The sequence below is a fragment of the Protopterus annectens genome, chromosome 2.part1, assembly GCF_019279795.1.
Source record: "Protopterus annectens isolate FY-2018-M chromosome 2.part1, PAN1.0, whole genome shotgun sequence".
Lineage (NCBI taxonomy): Eukaryota > Metazoa > Chordata > Ceratodontiformes > Protopteridae > Protopterus > Protopterus annectens.
In genome coordinates this window covers 1,987,444,823-1,987,470,863 of record NC_056729.1, presented here as the reverse complement: position 1 = coordinate 1,987,470,863, position 26,041 = coordinate 1,987,444,823, and positions in this window count along the sequence as shown.

Below are 26,041 nucleotides of genomic sequence, written 5' to 3'. Positions count from 1 at the left end.
CAATGAACAGAACATGCTGGAGGGATAGATTCCTGTCCCAGAGACTTCCCATATTCTGGAACAGACTACCTATCTATGTCAAACAGAGCTCCTCATTAGCACTCTTCAAGAAAAATCTTGATAATTGGATGGGAAATGGGAAATTCACCCCAGGGATCATTTCGGTGGCTCTGCTCGACAGGGGCACAGGAAAATAATTTTCTTGGGTGGCGAAAGCCAGGGTACATTTTTTGGCTAGGCTTATATAGGCCCTAGGGCCAATAGCTTAGTACCTACCTATAAACCTATGAACCTATGTGTTCTAGTGTCTTTACATTTTCTGTTAGTGGACCAACCCATTTTTTTAAATTTTTTATCACTTAACCAAACAACTCGCAAACTGTGCCAACAGTTTCATGTACCAATATCAACCTATGAAGTTAAATAACACTTTTTCCTCTGGATTAATGTCATCAAGGTTTTACAATGTCATATAAGTTATTTTAACTATGTACTGTCATTTCATAATAACTAAAATAGCAGATTAGTTAACAAAATGCAGGCTGTGTCGATTTTCTATAGGTGTTTGTATCCAAGTTAGGTTTACCTACTCATTTACTGTGATTCTGCAGGAGTGCAATAAGTCACACTTAAAAAGATTTTATTAACAACACTAGTCAATAGTAACTATAACTGTTTATTCACATTTTGGTAGCTGTCTTTATATATAAGCAATGTCATTTATTTTATTACCTGGACTATCAAATATCTGAACACTGTATTCTAATGTAAATATGTTCTACATTAATTGAGTATAGATACGCAAGTCTGTTTTCTTCAAAAAAATACATTTAGAAGATGGAAAATTATTTTTCTTTTTAAACAATAGGCCAGTAAAGTCTTAACTCAGTTTGCAAAATTCACAAAGAAGGAATGGCTATTATTTCTAGTGAAAGATTTATTGGACTCCTGGAAAATTAATTACTAACAGAGACGAAGAATGAATTAGCTATACAATTAACACTGCCAATTAAAAATATATTGATAAATGTTTACAACTGAAATACTGACTGTGTGTTATCTATCTACCTTCATTCAAATTTTGATTTTCATATATTTGGTTGATGATCTAAAGTATGAATCCTATATCAGACAGATTTAATCCATCTTCTGAAAAACATAAATAAGCCCCTAGCTGTTTTACATAAATAACTCAGCAGGACAAAATGCAGGAAGATAAGGCAGCAGTATACAAAACTGGTATTGTTGAGCATTTTTGTCCCTCTTTATTCAGACTTCATCAGAACAATACATCCATTTACCCCCACACACAGACTTTAAATAGCATAATCCAATCACGTTTGTATAAATCATGTCAAATGTCAACAATGTATGTGAATACTTTGCAATACAATGTAATTTGATTAAAACATTCAAAATTAAAAATAAAAGTAAAAAAAAAAGAAACTCATGTCCAGCCACTCAAAATTATGTAAACACACACACACATACACACACACACACACATATATATATATATATATATATATATATATATATATAATAAATCAAAATCACAGTTTATAATTTATCAGAAACTTCAGGACACTGCTAATAATAATGTTCTCATTTGATGCTGAAAGTTTAGTGGCATCACCTTTTATTTTGTTATGTAGGTATTTATTTCATTTTATTTTATTTTTCATTTTTATTTTTAGATTGCTTACATAAAGCCAAGTTTTATGAAAATGTTATTTTTGTGAGAATTGATGAGCAAGACTTTTTGGTTTGATTACACACAAAATGTGTTGGAAAGGTTCAGTGATATTATTATTGAGTACCAGGATATAACAATAATAGACACTGATACTGTAAGACAACTTAAGGAGTTGGTGTTGTATACTAACTTTGTTTATTTTAAAAGCAAATATTTCTACCAGTTAAGTGGAGTAGCAATGAGTGCCACTTGTGTTCCCATTTATGCAAATTTAGTGTTATGGTTTAATATTTTTAGATAACACTTTTATTTTATGGACAGGTCCTATGAATCAAATTGGGAATTTTATACAATCTGTAAACTCCACATATGATTTTTCAGTAACCGTTTGAAATGTTGGCACCCAGATTGATGAATCCTAAAATGTGGAGACTAAAAGACAGACAATCTAGACATACATATATTAAGTCCAATAGCTGTGAAAAAAGTTTAAAGAAGAAAAAGATGTTCAATATTCATTCTTCCACTTATATTTTGTCTGTTTTTCAGTGTTTAGTTTGATATAATTAATTAGTTGGAGGATTCTATTTATAATGATATTGAAAGCAACAATTCAGGTCTAACATTTATAGGAGACCCACTTTCTCAAATTTTTAGCTACACTTTTCCAGATGCTTCTCCCTGTATCAGAAATACAGTTTAATAAAAGGACAGGTTGCCCAGACTAGATTATAGGAAATAAATTAATGCCTCCTTATTCCTCTGCACCATCTATTGCATGTATTCTTTGCCATAGTGTGTGTTTCTTATGGATGTCATCAGGCATGGCTTCAGGGCATATGCAGCATCACCAATAAGATGTCTTTGGGGAATCACTGTGAACAAACTGCTGTTATAAGTTGGCATGTGCCAGATATTGTAACTGTGGGCTCTGCCTGGATGGAGCAGTGACACATTGCACATTATACTCTATGCATTGCAAACCACCTGGCAGTTGATGGCTCCCCCTTAGAAGACCTTAGATTCATCAAAAAATAACCACAAGCTGCTATGTTATTTCTCTCCTTTCTGGTATGTGGGAATCCATATATATATGCTCCTCATCTGTATGTAACAACACATGTACAACTGGTTTAGTACCTGTGAGAGCCAGATGATCCACCATTGGATGCCTGTGCCACCTGTGTTTGGTTGCTGGGTAGTCCCAGCCAGTAGGTTCAAATATATATATATAGTGTCCTGTCCATGAAAATGAATATTCCATGCAGTCTATAAGCCTGTGTGTGATGGCAACACATCTCTATTAGCTCCTGCATAATGTTTCTGTCCATACAGTTGAAATGCACTATTCCTTTTTTAATTTCTCCAAATCTTTATGATTAAAGTTCATGAAATTAGTATTGTTTCAGTCTTTATCTAGATACAATTTTAGGTTCTTTTTATAAGATCCCTCCTACTACTACTATATTGAACTCTGGGTATCTTTCCACCACATTTGCTCTCGTTTCTGCCTGCAGATCCTGATATTTTATGACTTTGTGTCTCTCATTTCAATGATCAATGTTACTTTTGTCTTCTTTCCATGGACCACTATATCCAGTTTTCTAGCATTTATCTTTTGAACTGTTGGTAATGGGTGATCCCATGTGATGTAAACTTCATCATTTTTTATGATGCTTTGTGGTTCATGTTTCCAGTGTTTTTCAGCCACTTCAGTACCATAATGTTCATAGGTTCATAGGTTCATAGGTAGATACTAGAATATTGTTGAGTAGAGGGAACAATGACCTCTTTTTTCCTGGATGAGAACCCTTTTATGATGAGGTGTGCCATGTAGAAGGACTTCCTGACTACTGTGGTGATGTGACTATCAAAGGACAGACTACTGTCCACCTGGGTCCCAAGGTCTCTTATCATACATTCGGTATTAAGTAGACTGCTGTCTATGTAGTAGTTCATGGGTACAGAGTTTTTACCAAAGGGGATGACAATGTACTTTTTGGCATTGAGCTTGAGGCCATGGCTCTGACACCAGGCATATGTCTCAGCGAGGCCCTTCTGTAGGATGTCCACATCATTTGGGGACTTGACTATGGCTCCTAGTTTGCAGTCATCTGTGAACTTCATTAGCCAGAGGCCTTCTGTGTTAGCCTGTACTTCATTGAAGTAGATACCAAACAGGAGAGGTCCCAGGACTGAACCCTGTGGTACTCCACTTGTCACTGGTTTGAGGTCAGATTTGGAGCCTGCAACATTTATAGTGTGGGTTCTGTCAGTGAGCCATTTGGCAACCCATCTTGTGACATAGGGATTTATACCTAGTTTAGTGAGTTTAGCTATAATTCCAGAATGGGGGATGGTGTCGAAAGCCTTGCCGAAGTCAAGATAGGCTGTGTGAACCACCTTACCCTCATCTATGGCTTTGGTGACTGCCTCAAAGAAGTCGATCAGGTTCAGGAGGCATGATCTGCCTTTCACAAACCCGAACTGGGTGGGATCCAGAGTTTGGAGGTTACCAATGTCTTTGTTTATGAGTTCCATGATGATACGTTCCATGGCCTTGCAGACCAGGCTCGTCAGGCTAATAGGGCGATAGTTCCCGGGATCAGTGGTGGCTCCCCCTTTGTGGAGTGGGATAACTGTTGCTGTGCACCATTCAGTGGGCACAAAGCCTGATGTGAGGCTATTACTGAACATGGTGCTTTGGTGGGGAGCCATTTTGTTCTGAAGTTCATATAAAACGCAGCCTGGGATGTTGCCCGGTCCCATGGATGCTGTGTTTTTAGCTTTAGAGAGTGCAGCTTTTACCTGAGTAGTTGTGATTACAGGGACTCTGCATTCTTCCTATATAGATATGGGCCCTTTAGGGGGTGGGGGGGTAAATTTAGCACTGAACCTCTCTGCCAGGTTGTTGGAAATATCAGTTGGTTTTGTAATTTTTGTGCCATTGTGCTGTACCTCAGAACAGATCTAGGTGTTGCCATAGAGATTCTTAACATAGCTATAGAATGCTTTGTGGTTGTCCTTAGAATTAGTGGTGATTTTGTTTTCGTAGCTAGCTTTGGAGGATCTTATAAGGGATCTCAGCTTCTTACTGAGGCTGACCAGGGAGCTCCTCCACTCATGGGATTTTACTCTCTTTTGCAACAGTTTCTTCTTTCTGTTATACAGTTTGTTTATGGCAGGGGGCCACCAGATTGGCTTCCTTTTTTTGGAGGATAGCATCTTGGCTCTGTTTGGGATAGCATGATCCATGCACTCATGTAAGTGCTTATAGAATGCATTTGTGTAGGATTCAGCAGTTGTAACTGTATTGTCCATCTGCATGGGTGTCATGAAGTTCACCACTTCTGTCTTAAGAAGCATGAAGTTGGCTTGGAGAAATTTTTTACCATGCTTTCCTTAATGGGGGGTGGGGGTGGGATGTGGATATCAAGGGTGATAAGCTTATGGGTCGGATCGGGCCAACGAGGAGTTGACTTCAGGTGTGGAACACCGGCCACTCATGTTGGTAATGACTAGGTCTAGGATACTGTTGCCCCTGGTGGGGGTGTGGATAAGTTGATCCAGGGCATTGGAGTTTATGAATTCGAGAAAGCATTGAGCTAAGAAATTGGTACACGAGTAGTTTTCCCAGTTAAAGGTGGGGTAGTTGAAATCACCCATTATTAGGGTGCTTGGTTGAACCCTAATATTTTCCAGTACATCAAGAAAAGAGGAGTGGGAATCCTGGGCCAAGGTGGGGGATCTGTAGCAAGCTACAATTTGGATTGCAGTTTTGCCCAGAGTTAGTTGCACTTGGATAACCTCGGATGCATTATGCTGAGCAACTAGCCTGGAGGTGTGGATATCCTTAATGAATATGGACACACCTTTGGTGTTTCAGTCTAGGTTACAGGGCCAAAAAGTGTTGTATGAGTTATAGCCTGGTAGTGCAGGGGTGCTCTCTGGAGCCTTGAACCAGGTCTCAGTCACTGCACAGATATCAATGTTCTCCATTTTAAGGAGTGCCTCGAGTGAGTGCATTTTGAGATTTAGACTTCTAGCATTGAGTAGCATTAGCCTCAGTTTTTGCTTGCCTTTTCCTGTTACAGTGGTGAATTTGTCATTTGAACCTTGCCTAAAAAAGGCACTATAGCACTGGCAAGAGCCTTAGCCAGTATCCGGAATCCCAGGGTGACAGGTGCAGGTCATCTGTGGCAAAGGATCGTGGTCTGTCGACCATGTCATCCCAAGCAGACAGATACTGAATCCCCTTAGAATGACACCAGAAGCTTAGCCAATTGTTGAGTCGATCATTTTGACATTGTACTGCTGTATCATTCTGGGCGATGGCAGAATGCTACTCAGGGCTAGGGTCATACCTGCCTGGGCTACAAGATCGGAGAGCTCTTCCATGTCTCTTTTCATGTAGTCCGGGGAGGTACGTCTCAGGTCATTCACACCAACATCAACAATGACAGAGTCATATTTGTACTTGTTGTGGAGGGACCTGAGTGCATGGGTTATGTGGCGGATCCTGGCACCCGACAGGCAGCTGACAGTAACCTTCTCCTTGTTTAGCCTGGTGAGTGGGACATCAGTGTGGCTGACTATAGAGTCACCTATGACTAGTGTATTGGGTACGTTGTTTTGCCTTTGGCTGTGATTGAGTGGCACACTGAGTCTGTGGGCTATGTGTCATTTGGGTTGCATTGGGGGATGGAGTTTGCTTGAGTTTCTTATTTGAAGGTCTCTGTTGCTTAGACAGATTATTATTGAGAGCCTCCGTGGATGTTTTTGTGTTACTATGTGTGGATTTTGGTGGTGTAGATTTAGTGAGACTATGTGATGAGTGTGGTGTGGTGCAAATGTTTACCTTCTCCTCTTGACTGTCAAGTTCAGTCTTGGTTGGAGAGAGCTTTACCTCCATTTTGGCTAGATAAGTGCATCTCTCACAGGTTGTAGTATTGGGTGGTAGGAGGAGAGGGTTGTCTGTGTACATGAGGCAATTTCTACATTGCCTCAAGATGCCCAGATTCATCAGATAGACAGGAGATAACACTGGGAGCTGACCCTTGGACATGCCTGAATAAAAAACTATTTTCCTCTAGATGAGTGAGGAAAGTGAGTATAAGAGTTGTTTTTCTCTAAGCAAGTGAGAAAAGTAAATACAAAAACTGTTTCCTCTATGTAATGAGGAAGGTTGAGTGCTATAGTAATTAGTAGCTTATTTAGTGATTACAAGTTCTGAACAAGTGCTGAGCATGAATAACCAAATTTAAGTGCTAAAACTAAGAATCTGCATCTGCACTAGACGATTTACAGGACAGAAACAAGTGCAAATGCAGGCTTTCAAATCAGAAAGTTGAGAGAGATGGAAAAGACTGCCCAAACGGCCAAGAACTACAATTTCTGGGCCAGAACCACTCCTTATGCGGTAGACAGGTTACCTAGTGCTTACCACTCCCACTGATAAGCTCGAAGGTTTCCCTCCAACACAGAAAGGCTTGGGGGGGCTCAGAAGCTTACATACAGTCCTGGATACAGCAAATCTGTATCTGGAACACTAGTTACAGGAAAGGTACGAAACAGGCTTACAGTATTTTTTTTTTAAGAAAAGTAGCTAAAACAGCAGTAAAAACAATTCACATGCAGTGCAAGCTAGCAGACTTGAGTATGAGCAATACTAGATGAAACACAGTTTAAAAAAATGCAAATAAATTAAAAAGGACTAAAAGCGAGTGCAGAAGGAGTGTATTAGGTAGAATGTGGTAAAGAGATGGGACTGGGAGAGCATCCCAGATCAAATTTACAGTGGCGCGGGAAACTGCAAAAGCCACCAAATTTAAACTACAAGCCAGAAATACGGAGGGTGGGACAAAATACTTTCAGCAGAGATTTGAAAAACTATAAGCAACAATTAACAGTATAAACTCTAAAACCAAAAAAATATACTCAACTCTGTATATTTCCAGATAGATTGAAAAGCAGTCTCTCAGAACACAGGTTCCAGCAATGAAATTCAGGCAGTTACTAACAGGTCTAATTTTATGCAAGTGATCATTGAGTTAGATAACACACAAGCTATAAAAAAACAGTTATACCAACTGAAGACACATCAGAAAATAGGGGGAGGTGGTGAAAACACTTTCAGCAGAGATCTGAAAAACTATAAGCATCAGTTAACAGTACAAACTCTAAAACCAAAAAATATATACTCAGCTCTGTATATTTCCAGATAGATTGAAAAGCAGTCTCTCAGTACACAGGTTCCAGCAATAAAATTCAGGCTGTTGCTAACAGGTCTAATTTTATGCAAGTGATCCTTGAGTTAGATAACGCACACGCTGTAAAAAACAGCTATACCAACTGAAGACACATCAGAAAATAGGGGGAGGTAGGGAAAATACTTTCAGCAGAGATCTGTAAAACTATAAGCAACACTTAACCGTACAAACTCTAAAACCAAAAAAATATACTCAGCTCTGTATATTTCCAAATAGATTGAAAAGCAATCTCTTATAACACAGGTTCCAGCAATGAAGTGCAGGCTGTTACTAACAGGTCTAATTTTATGCAAGTGATCCTTGAGTTAGATAACACACAAGCTGTAAAAAACAGTTATGCCAACTGAGGACACAGCAGAAAATAGGGGGAGGTGGGGAAAACACTTTCAGCAGAGATCTGAAAAACTATAAGCAACAATTAACAGTACAACCTCTAAAACCAAAAAAAAAAAAATACTCAGCTGTGTATATTTCCAGATAGATTGAAAAGCAGGCTCTCAGTACACAGGTTCCAGCAATGAGATGCAGGCTGTTACTAACAGGTCTAATCGTATGTACGTGATCCTTGAGTTAGATAACACACAAGCTGTAAAAACAGTTATACCAACTGAAGACACAGCATAACATAGCAGGAGGTGGGGAAAACACTTTCAGCAGAGATCTGAAAAACTATAAGCAACAATTAACAGTATAAACTCTAAAACCAAAAAATATATACTGTTATTAACAGGTTTAATGTTTGCACAATCCCCAGTGCAACAGTCTTGCCACATTATTATGCCTTTCAGTATACAGTCCTTCTGGCATTAGTATGTCACAATCAGCAATGAGGTGTGTGACTGTTTCCAATTTGGCTTTACAAAACCTACATTTGTCTGTTTCTCCCACATGTTCAATGGACTTTGTAAACCAGCGTGTATGTACCCACTATCTTGGGCTGCCAATATTAACCTTTCATTTTTTTGTTTGAATTTACCTCTCCTTAACCATTCCTGCATTCATTCCTGATTAACATGAGGTTCTTTTAGAAGTTTTTTATACTTGCAACTATATTTATCCACTTTCCACATTTCTCATCTGGTCCTTCACCTTATATTCTTTCTTTTTTTTATTTTTTGGCACATTCAGTTGCTGTCTGATTTTTATCTACTTCTGGTTTGATTTCCATTCCTGCTTGATGCTGATATGCTTCTTCTAGATTAAGCAGAGAAGTCATCTTATATTTATTCTCCTCACGTTTCAAAACTTTCACTACATTTGGGTCTTGTGAGGTCAGCAGATATGTGTGGAGTTCCACGATTGCAGATCTATACATGTAATCAATTTCAAGGAGGCTCATCCCTCCTTCGGAATGGGGAATATATAATTTTGGCATGCACTGATTTTTATAAACCATTTGTTGAGTATGAAGTACCCTTCTTGTTTTCCTATCTATTCCTGTTTAACACATTTTGGGGCTAGTCAATCATTCCAAAAATGTAAGTTAGGACAGGAAGAACAAATTGGTTTATCGCTTAGATTTTGTTCCTATATGTCAATGCTGTTTTCAGGATTAATGTAAGCCTTCTAAAGTATTCCTTACTAAGTTTTGTTCACATTTCTTCATGTTTTATTGCTGATCTTTCATCAATTCCCAAATAGTTATACACTCCCTCTTGCTCAAGTTCTTTTATGTCACATTCTTGTCCAAGACTGATGTTTTCATGGTGCTGCAGTTTTCCTGCTTTAAAGGTTGCTTTTGCACATTTATCAAGACCAAATGACATTCTTATATCATCTGAAAAAGTTTTGACAACTTGCAGTTATACTTTCAGTTTCTCATCTGATGAGCTATACAGTTCTAAATCATCGACAAAGAGAAGATGAGAAGTCTTTACACTTTGTTGTTTTCTAGGAGCCAAATTATAGCCATGCCCTAAGCTAAGTAGACAGCTTAATGGGTTAAGGGCAAGGCAGAATAACAGTGGTTGCAGAGAGTCACCCGTGAATATCCCCCTTTGAATCTTTATCCTTGGGATAATACTTTGCCCTTCATCATGGCTTAATCGCAAAGTGGTCTGCCACTGTTTCATGGTCACTGTAATGTAGTCGATCAGTGTAGGGTGTATCGTATATATTTTTAAGCACCCTTTTATCCATGAATGTGGGATATTATCAAATGCTTTTTTGTAGTCAATCCATGCAATACTTAGATTCTTCGCCTTTTTACAGTTCTCCACTATGACTTTATTTAACAACAAATGATCCTTTGTCCCATATTACTTTCTTTTATTGCTCTTTTGTTCTACTACCATAATTGAGCTTTCTTCTAAATGACTATAAACTCTGCCGGCATCAATTCCCGTGTATAGTTTATACATCACTGGAAGGCAAGTTTTTGGTCTATCATTTTTAGGGTAGCTAGCAGGTTCACTCTTAAGTAGGAACATTGTTTTTCCTGTTGTTAGCCTTGTTGGTTTCTGTTTAGGGGTGCACATATAAATAGTTCTTACTCATGGCTAAATCTTCGTGCAAAGATGTTAATACTTTTAACCAAAAATTAAGTACTGCAGCTAGGCCTGGGGTTTTCCAGTTAGAGGTTTTCCTTAACCTTGTTTCAACCTCTCTGGCTGTTATTTCATCCCATTTCATATCCTGTACCTTTAAACTTCTTATTCTTTCTTTTACTTATTCTATCCATTTAGCATCTTTGTTATGTTCCACAGAATCATTGTAGATACTTTTTCAAAATGTATCTATCTCTTCTTTTTTTTGGTGGTCTTTCAATTCCTTTTATCTTGTTTTCCAATTCTCTATCAAACTTTTTTGGGTCATCAATAAATTGCTTATTTTGTACGTTTCCTTTATATTTACCTGTGTATCTTCTAAGTTTTTCCACTGTGCTGAGATTTTTAGTTTGTTATTTGTGATAGTGCATGATAGATCCTTGTCTGTTCTAATACTGCCCATTGCTTTTATCACATCTATCTTTCTTAGTATTTTTTTTACCTGTTTGTTCTATATTCTTCTAACAGTGACACGTCTTGTCTTAATTGCTTTATCGTTTTCTCTGTTCGATACTTCTATGATGGTATTCGATTTCTCCCCTTTCTTTCTCTCACTACCTTGTGGTAGAACTTTATCAGTTTTTAATTTAGTTGCACAGTAATATATCCTGTTTACTTCAGTTATATCACATGGATCTTTATGGACAGTCCTAAGTACTGTGTTCGTTTGTTTTATCAAACTTCTGACTTCTTAAGTTTTATTGACCTTCTGCAGTCGATTTCTTTCATTGATCTTAATATGTCTGTCTATGTCTACTAAATCAAGCAACTCTTCTCTTAGCTCATTTTCTTCTAAACTTAGGTCACATTGTTTGTTTTTCATTTCCTGCATACATTTTATAGAAAGTTCTGTAGCATCTTTATGTGGCACATTCTCTTCAATTTCATCCTGTAGTATCCGTTGTTCTGTCATATGGGAATTCACTGGCCTACCACTCCTCAACATTGACTGCATCAGAGTTTCCACAGTTTCAAATTCGTTCCCTTTCTGTTCAGCTTCAAGTGAATGTTTATAGTGGTTTCCTGTGGAAGGCTGCAAAATATCTTCATATGGCACTTGATGAATTGCTTCCCATTCCACTGGTTTCCCCTTAATTTGGATATCCATTGCTCTATCCTGTTGAGGTGCTTTCTGAATTAGATTTTCTACACTGAATCCTACACCTTGCAGGTGCTCCATAACCACAGTTTCTATTTCTTTACATTTTCCATTACTAATCGCATTTTCTGCTTTTCCTCTTTGTCTTCTTATTTTTCGTAATGTAAAGTTTTCCATTTCTGGTTTCATTTGACTGTATTTCTCCTTAAATATCTTTGGTGCTGCTCTTTTTGTATTGGTTAGTTTTGCATTCTCATTTACATAAATATTACACCATATTAAATCTCTTTTTCTTTCCCATGTCGATATTTCTTCTTCAGATGTCTCCTGATCTTCCAGCTTCTCCTTATTTTGGGGACGCACTCCATCATGCTGTGATGTAACCTGTGTTAGACCTTCTACACCAAATCCTTCAATTTGCAGGCACTCCATAACTTCAACTTCTATTTTTTTTAACTTTTACTTTACTAATCTACATTCCCTCTTTGTGATTTTATTTTCTTATTGTAATATTTTCCATATCTGGATGCCTTTGTCTGTATTTCTCTTTGAATATCTTTCAGGCTGCCGTCTCTATATTGATTATGTTGGCTTTCTCCTTTGCATAAATATTGCACCATATCAAATCTCTCTTTCTTTCCCATGCCCATATTTCCTTGTTATGCTTTTCAAAAATCTCTAGGTTTTGTTTAAATTTTCGCATTTCCTCAGATGCTTCTTTTTCCAAACAGATCAAAGTTTCTTGATCTACATACTGTTTTGCACAAATCTATTTTAATGAATACAATTTTTATTTGAAGCTTCTGACAGTAAGTTTTTTTTTTTCCTCTAATTTCTCTCTTAATCATTTTGTAGATCTTATGTCTGTAAAGTCTGGTCTTTTTGCATAATAGTAATAATGCATAATTTCTTTCTTATCCTCAATAGTGCACTTTATCGTCTTTATGGCTCTTCTTTGGCCTATCGGTTTTTGTGATTTTTGTGGACTACTACTTCCTTCTACAACAGGAGGGACATCCTCCCCCTGGGCCTGGCCTGGCCCCATTGTAGGAATGTTTCCGTATTGTGAGGATTCTATGCTGTCATTTTTTCCAGTCCTGGCACAAGTGTGCATACCAGGATTGGGCACTTTTTTATACTGGGTCTTGTGCACCTGGCTCTCTTTTTTAATTTTTAACCTACTTCTGTCCATGATGTATGCTATATAAATACAGTCTATTTATCAGTGTTGTTTTGGTGAGATTTTGTGAAAAAGAGAGTCCACCTCATGAAGGCTCTCACCAAGACTTGAGAATGAATTCGATTTCAGCAATAATACTTTCCTTTACTTGCTGACTTATCATATTTCCATTTGGACCCTATTCCTGTGTCAGGAGGAGATGAAATCTTAGGAAGATCTGATCCTTGTGCAATGCAGTGGGTGATGAGGCATACCTTAGTAGCAAATGGCTGCAAGGACAGCCTTGTACATATCCATTTAAAAAAAAAATAGATGATAGCCCTAACGTGACTTAGTGGTGTCTGTCTCTGTACACCAGGATTTTATGGCAGACAGCTACTCTGACGGTCATGCCTCATTGTAACATATGTTCATGTTTCTGAATTGTTCCACCATATTTATACTCATTTGCATTCCCAGTCTCCCTTATTCCAATAATGGTGCTAATTTCTATCTCATTATGTACTCATTTGCATGCTGTGCTAGCTGAGGGTAGGATAATCAAAGTTTTTCCAAGACAGAACTTTCATACTTTGACAGTGAAATTGATGATTGTACCACATGGAAGAGCAATAGCTTCTGCAGCTAGTTTTAAGTGTTCTGAAAAACATATGTTTAATGAAAATGGTGATGGCTTTGTCTTCATAAGAAGCTTACAGACAAGCTGCACTGAAAGAAGATAGATAAACAATTGTCTCAGTGGAAAGGTTGTAACAGCAGAACTGATTCTTGGTCAGTTGTCTAGAAGTATGATTTTCAGTTTAGGTGTGAAGGTATATTATTCTGCACAGACCCAGCCTTTTGCACACTTTGGAAAAGTTCATGTGTGCCATATGTGTGAGTGTGAGAACTGTTTTTGTGGCCCACACATACATTGTAGATGACATCCTGTGCATTACAAACCACCTGACAGTTGGAGTGATACCCTCTGTGGTTCATGTACTTCCTTTCCAGTTTGTCAGGTGGGCCTTTATTTTGATGGAGGTATAGTCTATGGCCCCCACTACTTCAGGGAAAGGGCTACAGCATAGAAGTCCCCCATGGTGTTTGCTCTCCTCTGTGGGGTATGTGGGAACAACATATGTTCCACCACATGCTGAAGTATGGCATTGAGGAAGTGGTGGAGTATTCCTGAGGCAGATGCCAGAGATACTTCCATCTGTGTCCCCAGATGGCCTCTAAAAGATCTGTGCAACTAATAATATGTAAAGCCACACATACCTTTTTATCTACTAGGATGGCTACTCCATGACTCCCATGAGGCTGTAGAGGATTTCAAAACATGTCCACTATTTGTTGCATGGTGCCCCTGTCCACACAGTAGCACTCTCTGCTTGAACATGAGCATATCACTGTGTTCATTGTTAATGTGTGCATGGCATGGCTGTGAAACATTAATGCATTTCTGAATCATTCTACCATTTTTTTACATCATTTGCACACAGCACAGTTGAGCCTTGTTTTCCAGTCAGCCATGTCATGTTAATGTCTTTCCTGAATTCCCCACACCTTGCTCATCCTCAATCATCCCACAACATCATAGAGCATGATGTGGTGTTTTTTTAAGAATATGGTCAAAGGTCTACTATAAATGGGCCTGGAACATTTATTTGAACAAGTTGTTTTCAAAACATGCTTTTGCAATCAAAACAAGGGGGATTCAGAAATTATTTCTATAGTATGCAAGGTTTATTTTTTATGATTTGTGATACAATTTAAAGATACGGATTGTGCAGGTTGTTTTTGCAAGGTATGCAGGAAAATGCAAAAGGGAATTAATGTAAGCAAACAAGCAACTAACCACGGGTACATGTGTCAGTTCTAGCTTGCCCTAGTTAAACATGCAAGTATAAATTGTGGAGTTGACAGAATATGATCGGTGTGCACAACAGCAGTGCTGGGAACAGCAATGAGGCTTCTTCATTTCCACCAAGTTAACCTGGGCAGCAAATGGATCTGTCCCTGAGAGATAAGCTTCACAGCAGTGTCTTTAATAACATTTGTAACTTACTTATTACCATATAAGTGAACAGCAGAGCACCGATCACTACTGAGCCAATTGTGAATTACTGGGTCTAGCTGCAATATGTGCCAGCCACATATAGTATCTTGAAATATTCATAGTTCACTTGTACTCCTGGGCACTAAGGTATGTGTTTCCCAACTACACTGGCCACATTAACTCTCCACGGTCCAACAGGGGAGACACAGGGGTCTCCCAGTCATCAATATCCTTAGTATGCTAATTCAGCATCAGGATATCTTATCTGATTTCCCTGGACACAGCAGCAGAGAGCCACTGTCTGCATGTATTCCTTTGCGTTATTCTCTTCAGTTCCACCATGGCTGCCTCAGATTGCCTCCATGCTGTAATTAAGCCACCATTTGACCTCAATAAGGATATTTATATCTACAGAAAAGGCTACCAGTCTTTCAGTTGTTATGTGTTCTGTAGTACAGCTAGCCTTATAAGGAGCATGTTTTTTTTATTATGCTCACAATTTATAACTCCTCTATCACAGCTACCAAGCAGGGAGATCTTCCACAGAGGCATCTAGTTGGCATGTACAGACTGTAGTGTCTTGTAATGAATGATTCTTCCTCTATATTCCTGATGTGGTAACTTTACAAATATGTTATGAACTGCAAGTGACACAAGATACCCCTATGAGCAATAGCAGATAACACTCAGTTTGCAGTTATAATGAAATCTGGACAAATGGATGGGTAAGCTAAGCTGCTTCTGTGGTTCAAAGGACTAAAGCAGTCAGCTTGTGTGATGGTGTTCAGGGTTCTAATCTGGAGATAAGCAGATATTAGAAGGTCACCAAAACAATTGGATGACCTGGCCAAGGCATTTGACACAGTATCCCAGTCAGGCATTGCTGACAAACTCAAGAGGTTAGGTACAAATTTGTATGTCATCCTGTGGATAGCCAACTGGCTCACAGACAGGACCCATGAAGTTAGAGTTGGTGAGTCCACCTCTATAAAGAGGCCAGTCACAAGTGGAGTCCCTCAGGGGTCAGTCCTTCGACTGCTCCTTTTTGGCATTTACTTCTCTGAAGTCAAGACCAATGTTAGTGGTCTCTGGCTGACTACATTTGCAAATTAAGAGTTGTCATTGAATCCCACACTAATATAAATATTTTCCAGGAGGGTCTGACACAGGAAAACAACTGGTGTCAGAGCCATGGACTAAAACTAAACGACAAGAAATGCATAATAGTATCATTCAAGAAGTCATTCACCCCTGGTAACTATCATATTGACAACACACCCCTTAGAGTTGACCCAGTAGTCAAGAACTTGGGGACACACCTAGGTTGTAATCTAGCCTTTGACCATCACATGTCTACAGTAGTGAGGAAATTATTCTATGTTGTGCAACTTATAAACAAAGGGAGGATATCGAAGACCAATGAAGTCATTGTCCCACTGTATTCGGCATTCATCAGACCTATCATTGAGTACAATGCCTATTTGGTATGTGCTTAACCAGGCATATCCAACAATTGCAATGTCCACAGAGGTTCCTCACTAAAAGAATCCAAGGCTTAAGTAAAATGTCCCATGCAGACCACCTCAAGGCTCTATCCCTGTATTCTGTCTCCTACATGTTTTTGAGGGGAGATCTATGCCTGACATACAGGGCATTGTCAGACCCTACTCTGATGGACCTCCTGCATATCCACAAAATAAGTAACACCAGAATTACCCATTCTAAAAACTTAAACCTTGGTTGTGATATAAATAGAACCTGCTGGACAGACAGGTATGTATCCCAGAGATTACTCTGTCTCTGGAACATGCTCCCCATCCATGTAAAGCAGAGTTCCTTCCTAACCCAGTTTGAGTGCAACTTGGACAATTGGATTGGGAACAGAAAATTCATCCCTGGTTTGGCACCTATGTCTCTAATGGACACAGGGAACCTATAAATGGTTCATCTCCCAGGCCCTAGCTAGTAAATGTTTCATCTCCCAAGCCTCTGCTTACACTTATCAAGGGTATCAGAACTTGTCAGAGATTTGGGATCCATGGCTTGGCTTAAAAAGGCCATTGTGGTCCCTAGCTCAGGAAACATCTATGAACCTACGAACCACAAATTCACCCCTGGTTTAGCACCCTTGTCCTCATGGATAGGGGCAACATGTAAATGTTCTCCTCACCTTTGGGTTGTTGGTACTTACAATGTAAAAGCTAAAATCTTCATGGAAATGTATGGCTAGACGTCTAAAGATCCTCACAGATCAGCAGCCTACTACATATTGGCCTACAAGAATTGGAACAATAAGGTTACAGTGTCACACAGTTTAAGTGCTGCAGTGGTTACAATGTCACACAACATAAGTACTGCTATCAGAAGTGCATTTCGGCTGCCCATGGTCCACTTAGGATGACACTCTGAGAGGTACACTGCAGTACGCATCTGGCAAGGATACTAAGATATCAGAACTCTGTGCATGCAATATGCAGTGCACATGATAAAAAAAGGTAAAAGAAAGAAATAATATATAAAATAAATAATTTTATTAAAAATATTAACACTGTCTACTTTGGGGGTGCAGTCTAACATTCCAGTACCAAGAAATAACCTCAATACTAAGCCTGCTGGCAAATATACTGGCATATACAGTACATCAGTAAGTTACACCATGTAAATGATAGCGAATATTATAAAAATTCAACACAGCTTTTGGGATGGTCAAAGCATTAGTATAGCCCAAGGTAAACAAGATTACATCTCTCCTTCTTCTTTTGACAGATACACTTGTCTTAATCAAAGGCCTTCAATACTATTAACCATTCACTACTGATAAAGCATCTAAAACACACTAGATTCAATGACACGGTACTAAATTACTTCTAGAGTGAATTGTTTGAATGGAATTCAGTTTGCCAGACTTCATATAGTAATACAGCTGACATAGTCCAAGGGAATATATATATATATATATATATATATATATATATATATATATATATATATTTACACAGATATATATATATATATTTACACAGATATATATATATATATATATATATATATATATATATATATATATGTATATGGATCCCTATCACATGGTCGACAGGCCATATGATCGACTTTCATTTGGTCGACAGTTCATTTGGTCGACAAGCAGTTTTATGTGGGGGGCTTTGCCCCCCACACACCCCCTAACTATATATATCAACTCCAGGGTCGCACAACATTGGGGAGGGGGGCAAATCTGCCTGTCGACCAAATGAATTGTCGACCAAATGAAAGTCGATCAAATGGCTTGTCGATCATCTCAGGTAGACCCATATACATATATATATATATATATATATATATATATATATAATATACTAGGATAGTATTTCTAACATTAATCCCCAATAAAATACCCTATTATTCTTGTGAAACTATACTAAGACAATGTGCTGATGGTTCTCTTGTACTCTGCAGCTCAACTAATACTATATTATATTTGGGACTTAACTCCCTCAGACATTTTGACTGGGTTAGTCCCTGTAGGCTAGTGGCTTCTTTCCATTGGAGACATAAGGTGGTATTTATACTACTAGAGGAAATTTGGCCATGGCATCATGTAACTTCCCCTACTCATTGTTGTTGAAAGTGGGACCCATTTTATATTAGCACTTCCGGTTTCCATTCCAGGTGCTGAAGCGGCTTGGAGAAACACAAAGGCAAACAGAAAGAGAAGGGGATAGTGGAGTGGTGAGAGAAATGGAGGAGAAAGCCAATATCAAGACCAAAGAATGTATGCAGGATTCTGAGGTGATATATCAAAGAAATCTGTTTGTTGGAGATGATTTAGCAAATGATGGATGTTTAATTAAACCCTCCACTCAGAAGGGTTGCAGGATTATTTATTTAAAGAAACGGTGATTCAGAATGAGTCAGAAAATAAAGGAGACATTTTTCTTGGGGGGGTGGTTAATATGGAAAATATACAAAAAGGGATGCAGAGACAGTCCTGAAAAATAGTGGTGAGATGGAAAAGAAAACATGCTGAGAAAGTAAAAGAAGACAAAAGGGGAGTAAGGGTGTTTTGGATGTAAGTAAAGAGGAAGGCGGTTTAGGAGTAATTAACCTAATGATATATGCTGCTTCATTAAATTTGCAAAGTGATAAAATGGATAATTGAAAAAGATGAGAAGCTAGAAGTAAAATTGTATAGATATACACAGAATACATTTGGGGTTATGGTAAAAAAGAGTAAAAGAGAAAAAGAATGTTTAAATGAAGAAATAAAATGGTGCCAAGAAAAAAATATTTTTTGTGGAAAATAAAAATTAATGATATAGAAAAGAGAGAAAAGTATGGCATAATAATGTAATGATAAAACATTACTATGTAAAACAATGAGAAAATCTAACAGATGAAAAAAATAAAGCTATAAAATAGTGTAATAAGAAAGTAGAATATCAAGATACTTTGTGGAAAGTGGCAATAGATAAATTACCAGTGAAAGGAAATATGCCCTATAAAAACAAAAGTAATAGAATATGTTTATATTGTCAAAAGGAAAAAAATACTGAACATCTGTTTTTGAAATTCAAGAGTAAAAATGTTATGGGTAAAACTATGTAGAGAAGATTTTTTTCAAAGATATAAAAGAAGTGCATAAAATAAACATGGATATAATTAAATATGGATATTATAAGAATGGAAGTACAGAGCATGTTAAAACAATAGATGTAAATATGTTGTAAATAAGAGTTCTTTTGTATATAAATAAAGGTCCCCTACTCTTTTTTATAAGCTGTGGGATCTTTTACATTTATCTGAGCTACCATCAACTCAAGCATATGGGTTCTCAATTAAGCATCTTATCCAAAGGACAACACCCTCAGATGTGCAGTACCTCCTTTATACTGCACTGTAGTGTCAGCAATCCATCCACTTGGTGTGGGAAGAGAACCCACAGCCATCTGCACCAACGGAGAGTATGCTGCCTGTTGCACCAGTGACATTACTTGAATTATACAGCAAGTCTTTTGGAATTTGGTCCTCATGTAAACCTACGTTATAGATAGACCTTACACTGGAATAAGTCACTTACACTGAGAACAAGTTTTTTGGAAATAGGCCAAGTGCTAGGTAATGTATTTAAACATGTCAGTTAAACATGCAATGATTAACAACGTAGTGGTATGCATTGCATCTGGCACTGTTCTTTTATTTTACCACAGTAATGCTTTAATGCTGCAGTAGCGTTGTCGCCTCACAGTTAGACGTTGCCCATTCGATTCTCAGTTAGAGCGTCTTCTGTGTGGCGACATGCGTGAATGGGCGTTCCTTCATTGAAAGTTGTGCATTAGGCCCAGCAAGCCAGCACGTAATAATCTACTGCCAATCATTAGTGGACCAGAGTTCCACTGTGGCGACCCCTAACCGGGAAAAGCCGAAAGACACAACAACAATGCTTTAATATGAATGGGTTGGATGAACCAAGATAAATAGTTAGCACATGCACTGCTGTTCTTCTCTTTCAAATTAATCTGTGATAAAAACTGCCAAAATCTATCCCACCTCCTGTTATGACACCAACCTTCCAGACAACTCAGCTGCTTTTCAATATGCGAATCTAAAGTGGCAAAGTCAAACTCACCAGCTGGGGAGAAATGACTTAGTTGCTATCTTCCCATACAATGGAATAAAATGCCCATTGAGATTAAACATACTGAAATTCTGCTTGTACTCATGAATGCTCTAGCTCCCTGCTACTTTAAGACTAATGATTGTTGAGGATGTGGTATTACAGTACCTTAATTTATTTAGATGTTTAGCAGTAGCTACTGTAAAGCACATACTGCACCGCTGCTCCTTTAAATGACTTATAGCTTCCCCAACCTGGAGTACTAACTGACATTACAAATATACTGTTAGATACTCTACTATAATGTGCTACACCCAAATCAGGAAAGTAGGCCTTTTAAGCTTCACAAATATTGCATAAAAAATCCACTTCCAAGAAGATTTTCTTTGTAGGTTTGGTGCTAAGGAAATGATGGCATTACCTATTTAATTGTCACTGATGTGACAGCAGCAGTCCACAGCTATCTGATGAACTGATACTCAAGTAATTTTAACTGTTCCTCCTTTTACTGTTCCCTGTCATTAAATTATGTAATATGTTGTTCCACTGGCTGTAATAATTTGGTCATTACATGTTAAGCCTGTAGATTATTTTACTGTTATGTTGCTTTACCTGTTATATGCCAACATTAGTCTGCATGTTCCCTCTGATAATGGACCTCACACAGTAGGGCTAACGTAATGAAATAGTGCCAGAAAATTGCATATTTCCCCTGAGTTGCAACAGTGAGACTGCCAGTGAAAAGCTCTGGTCCTCACACTAGCATAACTTTAGGTCATGATGATACCACTGCGCTGCACAGTTGCCAAAAAAAGATACCACCGGATACAGAGATGTTCCAAACTCACCAGTAATATTTCTATAGGTCAGTAAATTACTACAGCACTGCAAGTTGCCATGGTGAAGTAGTGTAACTATTACAAAGATTTGAATAATATAGCAAATACATAATTAATGCTTTGAGTATGGATAAAATTCTGTGACACAGAGAGATAAAGCCTTGACTATGATACAGGCAAATTGAGTTTGATTAGCAACTCAGGTGTCTGTAGGAGCTCACCAAAGAGGATATGAGTGTATGACTGATGCTGTTGGCTTACCCATCCTGGAGGACAGGATGGGAGGCTGCTTTGACTCACCACATGGGTGACACCAGGCAGGATCACTAGGTGTTCTCCTAGTGGAGTTCAAGCCTGCTGAGCCTCTACTGTCAACAATGCAGCCATACTATGTAGCTAAAAGGAATTTAGTGTGCAGAGGGACACTACTCCTCAGGGGACAGTGATCATGGAGTGTGGAGGAACTGCTGAGGGCTCTTAGGGTTGTTTCCAGAGGGAAAAGGATAGGCTGCCACCCAGAACCAGTAAGCCAGACTGCTCCATACCACCTGATTCTTACTGTGGAAGAGAGGACAGACCAGGATTCCTGAGCAAAACTGAATAGGACATATGGCTCTCACATAGGCAGAGAATGACTGGCTCCTGCCATCCATGTAATGAACTAGTTAATTGGATGTAGGTAAAGCAGCCATTTAGCAGGGGCCGGGGGGGGGGAGGGGGTGGAATATATACTGATGAATTTCTTAACTAAAGAGATTGGCTTGAGTTTGGTTAAGAGTTCACAACTCAACATAAATGACCTAACTGAAATATGATTAAAATTCTATTACTTATTCCCTTTCAAAATGACTGCCTAGTTTCCCATGTGCTGTAATGATAGCCCAGGTAATGGATAAAAAGTAGTGCCCGCCTTCTTATCACAAAGCAGTTAACATGCTCTCCTTTGCAAGTAACAGCGGTACCTTAGGCATTGCCCTTATCTGGGTAGCAGTCAACAATGCATTTAATCAGGACAAAAAGTCATGCAGTTATTCTGCTTGCATCACACCACCTTTCTATGCAAATTAGTTACAGTTGTTTGAGGAAATAGTACTTCTCCAAATTAGTACCAACAGTTCAGAATTGGTGATTTTAGTCTGATCTGAGCTGATCAACACTCAGTTATCCTCTAGCATTGTGTTTTTCTTCATTTTGTTTTTTTAACATATAAATAGAAGTACATTTAATACAATTATAACTAGCAATAATACAATTGTAAAGAAAAGTAAACAGTCTTTTTTCCAAGGGAAAAAAACTATATGCAGTATATACAACATGCCTGAGACATTAACTAAAACAACTTGTAGTACTCCAGAAACTAAAGTTCAGTATAGTTAAGTAGTAGTATATATTATAACAAAAATAAACATTTTGACAATCAAATTTAGGAGACAGAGTTCTGCTAAAATAAATCAATTAGACGTAATACTTTTGTCCAGTGATTCATGACAAGTGTTTTAGTGAATCATACCTCTCAACCTCTTAGAGTAAGAAATCTGGACAAAGTCACAAAAAAGTGGTACAAATGGGGATAATTTTGAAATATTGCTCTTACAAACTTAGAAAGTTAATAAAATAGGTTTTGCATTAGCATGAATTTTCTGAAGATATGACGTCTAAAACTCAAATGTCTATCATTATTTTCTAACTTCAATCTTTAATGATTTGCCACTAATTTGCCAGAAAGCTACAATTTTCTGAAAAATGGACCAAAAATATAAGGCAGAAATTTAGACATTCTGCGAAAATCTGTACAGTTGAGAGGTATGTAGTCAATAACACACTTTCCTTTATTTTAGTCTCAGTTGAGGCTACATTTTTTAAGGAAGATAAAAATTCCTCAAAGGATGACAGCGAAATTGATCTCCAATGCTTAGTGATACATCTCCTTGCCACTGCCAAAGTGATCCAGAGCAGGTAGAGATTGTCATTATTCAATATGCGATTATAATATATTAAACAGAACTAAAAATCTAGTTAAAGAAAAAGACTCAAACCATCGAGCTTTATTGAAATCTTCTATGGAATTCCAAAAATGTTTCAAAGAAGGAAAGTAAAAAATCTGCATTATAATCTTAGTACACCTCCAACATTTAATGGTGCTGTTTTTTATTTATTTGTCCATTCTTTCTGGAGTTAAGAAAGAGATGTAGGAAACTTTCCAAGCAAATGTATGCCAATTTTGAGACCAGACTTTAATATGTGGGATTTCTGCTCTTGATTAAATGAAGAGTTATGATCCAATGTTATATGTTTCCAAAATGTTTCAATTAAATTAGTATTGTACTCTATCATAATTTTATCTAATTCAGAGATAAGGTTTTCTACCTTTGATTTGTTGTATCATATATTATAGAAAAGTTGAATTAGTTTAGGGTTTTCTTTATGACGCAAATGTGCAAGAGATAAACATCTGTCTTGAACTTGTATTGTTTATATTCTGTAAAATTAACCAGTTGTGAAGATCCAAATCACATTCATTTATAAGCTGTTGAAGAGCCTTTAATTTTAGATCTTTAAAACATTGGTATTAGCAATTAAAGCCTTTGGTCTCCCAGAGGTCAAGTTTAAGTGTGGAGACTTTATTAAAGCAAGATTTGGTTATATTAAATATAATGATATTCTCAAACCAAAGTTTCAAGTCTATTTTGCTAAGTATGATATTTCTGAAAGAATTTAGGATGTGCTTCATAAAAGAAAAGGATGACTGGGTGGGAGAATTATGCTGTATGTTGTTACAAAGGTAATTCCAAAAAAAATTCTTTGATTTTTACTGCTATTATTTCCTGTTAAGTCATCCTGAGTATTAAGTAGGTTGAAATGTAAGGATTTCCAATTTGAGTTATAATTAGGATCAATACAATTTAGGATAATTCTAAAAATTGTTGCTTTAACATAGGTATCAACATCAGGAAAGTTTACACCTTCTAAGTTCCAAAGTTTAGTGTGATGATGTAGGGCTATCCTACATTTGTTTGGAAATCATAGGAATTTTAGTAATTGTTTATTAATGTCTTTAGTAAGTGACTTATCGGGATATAGGGTAAGATTGTATTATACATAACAGTTTAGGAACAATTATTTTTATTAATTGCAATTTGTCATCAAATGATATAGTTTTTTTCTGTTTATTAGTTAGACTTAAGAACATGTTTAAAATGTTTTTATAACTTGTAGTTCTTATTTCTTCAATGGTATTCATTTTAGTTGTTCCTAAATATTTGAAGGAAGTGACTTGTTTACCTATGACATTTTTTGTGTTTGTAATTTGCTATTTTTGTTTAGAAATATAAACTTGGGTTTTAAATTATTAAAGTGTAGACCTGGGTATGGCTGAAATGGCTTTATGATGAAAGTATACTCATCCAATCATCCATTTCCCATATGAAGGAAGATAATGTATCACACATATTAATTTGCAGAAGGAGTCTATTCCAGAGGTGGGAAAGATGTTGTGTTATGAGCCAGTGAAGATTTAGATTACTGATTCTGGATTTTCTTTTTATTATTGATTAGTATTTTTATCATGTAGTAGCCGCGGGGGTACAGCGGTAGCGTTGTTGCCTCACAGCAAGAGGTTCTTCTGTTCAATTCTCGGCTGGAGTACCTTTTGTGTGGAGTCTGCATGTCCTCCCCGCGGTCAAGTGGCCTCCGAAAGACATGCTTGAATGGGCGTGCCTTTGCTGAAGGTTGGCCGTCAGGCTGGCAACTCGGCACCATAAAAATCGACTGCCAATCATTAGTGGACCAGAGTTCCGCTGTGGCGATCCCTAACTGGGAAAAGCCGAAAAGACAAACAACAACATTTTTATCATGTAGTCATTTTGTTAACTCAGTAATCCAATAGGATTCAGGCCCATTTTCAGTGTAGGCCTGGGAACACTGGCTGGTTAAGTGATTTGCTCAAAGTCACAGAGTAGGCAAGTGGACAGTGAGGGAATGAAATTCAAGACTACATAATGAAGCTCATTAATAGCTCACAGTATTAATACTTTGCACTAAGCTTACCAACTCAAAATATTGTAGTACAAGTATAAACAAGCTAGCATTTTTTGTAACCCTAAATAGTTCTAAATGAGCTTAAATAATTTCAGTGGAAGAACTAGCAGTGAATAAGATTTCTAGTTTCCTGTGTGAGACTGGAAATCTTATCACAGACACTCAGTAAATATTTTTGCTTTTTGCCAAATGGTCTGTACTTTGCTGACTAGTTCTATACCAGATTAGAATTATTTGGTTTGCCCCCACCCATATCAAAACATTATCTAGGTTTCATATTTCCAAATTATGAGTAAAATTGCCAAGGAGACTTTCACCAGACTTTTATAACCTTCAAATTCAGTTCCTTAAAAATATGCCTAGAAATCATTTTAGTACCACCTTTTAACATGGTCAGTCAGTGGTTCAACAGGTTACACACTCACTTTTGCTGAGAAAGATCTGAAGATTGCAGGTTCTCTTTCCACTTCAGGTGAGTAGATTGCTAACACTGCAATGTGGAATGCTGTACTCCTGAGTGTGCCATCTTTCAAGTGGGATGCTAAACTGAGGTCCCATCTGCTTGAGTTGGTGGTAGCTCAGATGGATGAAAAGATCTCAGAGTAACTACGTTGGAAGTTCCAGATGCCCTGGCTAAATTTACTGTAGTAGTATAAATTCCACCTTGGGTCTTAGTCCTACAAAGAATAAATAAACTGTCTGTTTTATGATAACTGGAG